Raw genomic sequence first — 3216 nt, forward strand, 5'->3', positions numbered from 1 at the left:
CACTTTACAACGTTTTTTCACAACGTCGAAAAAACGTTTTTCAGTTTTTGCGAGACCTTTTAAAAACGTTGTTTCTCGCTTTCTTCTAGACATTTGAAAGACGTCTTTTTGTAACGAATTATGGACGTCTTTAGTAAAGACGTCTCTAGGACGTTTCCAAGAGGTCTTAATTTTATTAATTTCGGTATGGCACGTCTCTGAGACGACTTGTTGTTTTTAGCTCGATCAACGCAACGACCTTGCAAGCACGGTCGTTACTTGACCTCGGGCAATATTACTCAGTACAGCCCTCAATAACCAGTCATTATTGTAATAAAGTTTTAGCAGAAAACTTGAAACATCAATGAATTATACTGTAATTGTAATCTTTGCAAAAATTGGACGTGTGATTCATCCATTAAGGACCGAAAAAAATTTCTCAGGCTTTAGAAGAATCTTTACAAGATCGAAAAAAGTCTCAAAATTGTATCAAAGAACCATTTTAATGTCTTTTTCTCGAAAACGAGGCCTCATCAGATATTCTGAATACCCAAAGGGTTCAAAAAGAGAGACCGCTAAATTGAAAAGAAGACAGCGCTGTCAAAATTTATATAGATAGGGAAAAAATAAATGAAAAATATCAAAATGATACGGTTTAGAAGTGAACAGTATGCTATACAAAAACCTACTGATTCAAAGATAACCGAATCATTAATAACTCATAAGATTCCAGGGAGGGGTCTTTTTATAATTTGAAAATACCATCAATCAAATTTATTTCAAAGTTACTTTTTTACCCACACTGCACCTTATTCTTTTAGCCTCTATAATGAATTGGTTGTTACAACCTATCAATTTATTTTTGGGGTGTAGATTTTCGATTCTTTTTATGTCGAATTTAATTTTTTTATTTGGAAATGAATCTGAGGTATGGATAGAAAGATAGATGTAGCACTATAATTCAAATATTTTTTCTTGTACACTGATAGAAAGATATAGACAGATATAAAGATTTCTTAAGAGTAGCTGATTTCAATGTCTTCGAAACCGTGCTCTAAACCTTAAATTGCAAGATCTCTGTTTCTGGGCTAGTAAATTAGATTGGAAGAGTTTTGAATCTCAAACAGCAAGATCTTATTTTCGAGCTATTCGAAGAAGCCATTTCATTTGGAAAAATCATCCGGACGAAAAATAATTTAGTCGGTGGAGGAGGGGGTGAGTTTCGATATGTTGGTTTGTTTGGGGGTGAGGGATGAGGGGTGAGGGAAACCTCCAGAGGAGACAACATTTTTCACCAGTTTATTCTAACCCCGATATTTATTTCGCTGAAAGTTTAATGCAGTTTAATCCACCAGAATGCTTGGTCCCATTGGGTAAGACCAACCAGGTCTTGTACTCATTTCGAACCAACAAAAGAATGAATCTTACTTTAAATCCATTGGTATTTTCCATGCAGTCGTGCATCTTTCGCAAGCTCATATGATTCCTAAAAATTGAGTACCATCCATTTTCCTATGGCGAAGAAAGAGAAGTACTTGAATTTCGATGTGTAGTTAGTCTGAAAGATATTATTTTTAATGATATAGAAAAGGAGGCGCGCTTCTTGAGCTGACAAGGCAAGATTAACACGAAAATTTCTCAAAACCTGTGCTTGCGCGGCGGGGAGGAGGAAAATTTGTTCTTTCTTCTGTTAGAAAATGGTGTGTACTAAAGCAAAATGGGATACGCGTACCTCACTTTAAGTGATTCTTTGACGTTTTTTTGTACCGGCTATTTCTACACCGGTTTTTTTAGTTGAAAAATGAGCTGCGGAAAGCTATGAATTTTTCTAGGCCAACACAAGATTTTCCGTACCTTTATATTATAAAAAAATTCATGTTTGTTGAAAGGAATAGTTGAAGAGAGAGAAGAGAGAGAAGCTGACCCTCCGATATCATCGGACCGGGCCCCATCACAGGATAGTTCCCTACCCCTAGATAGGGAAATCACAGCGCTTACCAGACATGGTACTCTGTGCTCGCGACACATCAGAGCCGTGCTGTGATGATGATACTCAGACAGTACGGGAGAACTTTGCGTTCTCGCAGGTACTGAACATATGAGTACCATCACTACACCACATTAAATGTCCAGCATATCTCCCCATACTCTTGTATCAGAGTGATGGTACCATATTCCTCTCATATGATATGGGTTGACCCGGGCCAAGGTACATTCACTTGCCAAGTGAATCGCAGCACCGAGTGGGAATCGAACCCTGACCTCCAGCACGGAAGTCAAGAACGATGACCACTACACTACTGCGCCTTAGGAATAGTTGAATCTCATGCAAAATGAGGGTGAAAGAAGCGCAGGTCAAAAGTCCCGGTTGGCAATAACTGGATAAAGCTACCTTGCAACACAGACTAGTTTTCAATTGCATATCATTTTCAAGGTAATCTTAATAGACTAGGAGGGAGTCATTTGTTACTAATCTCTGGTCATAAGTGGTATCTAATCGAAGGATAAGTGAAAAACTTTTAGCAATTTTAATGCTCGTTGATGGTATGAACGGAACATGTTTGAATCGAGCTATCATCATTTGGAGTTTTAAGTTAAAAGTACGAGAGTCTCATAAGTTTTTGAAGGTTTGACCTTAAAATAATTTTGTTTCAAAATAAGGCTGGGACATTTAGCATATTAATTTTCAACTATAATTCCTTTAAAGTATGTAAGCTCTAAAGGGTTTAGCTGTACTTAAACCATTTTTAAATCTTTGAGTTATTTTTATGAATTCTTTTTCATATTTGTAACAGAGAAGGAAAAGACATGACAATAACGAAGGGTCGATGGCTTCAAAGCGCGAAAAGTTCATAGACTTTAACTTTCATTTGATGGGAGTCTTCTACAAATAAGAATTTCCTAAATTACTAAAGGACTTACAAAGGTATAAATTTCGAACTAAGGGAAGGCGTTGCTTGAGATGGTTATGAATGGCTAAAGAGGGCGTGCAGAAAGTGTTTGTTGCAAAAGCCGACAATTACAGACAGAAGTTAACGTTCTCAGGTACTGATGTAACATAGTTTGATTGATGTTGATGGAAAAGAAGAGGCACTAGGGAACGTTCGTCATTTTCGCGTATTTTAAGCAAGGTTCGCAAAAAGTCTGATTTGTGAAAGTTTATTTTTGCGATAAAAAATCAACCCTTTGCCATGAACAGAATTGAGCTCTTCATCCATTATAGCAAGTAACTGATCA

This window comes from Clytia hemisphaerica, unplaced genomic scaffold, assembly GCF_902728285.1.
Source record: "Clytia hemisphaerica strain Z4C2 unplaced genomic scaffold, Clytia hemisphaerica genome assembly, whole genome shotgun sequence".
Taxonomy (NCBI): Eukaryota; Metazoa; Cnidaria; class Hydrozoa; order Leptothecata; family Clytiidae; genus Clytia; species Clytia hemisphaerica.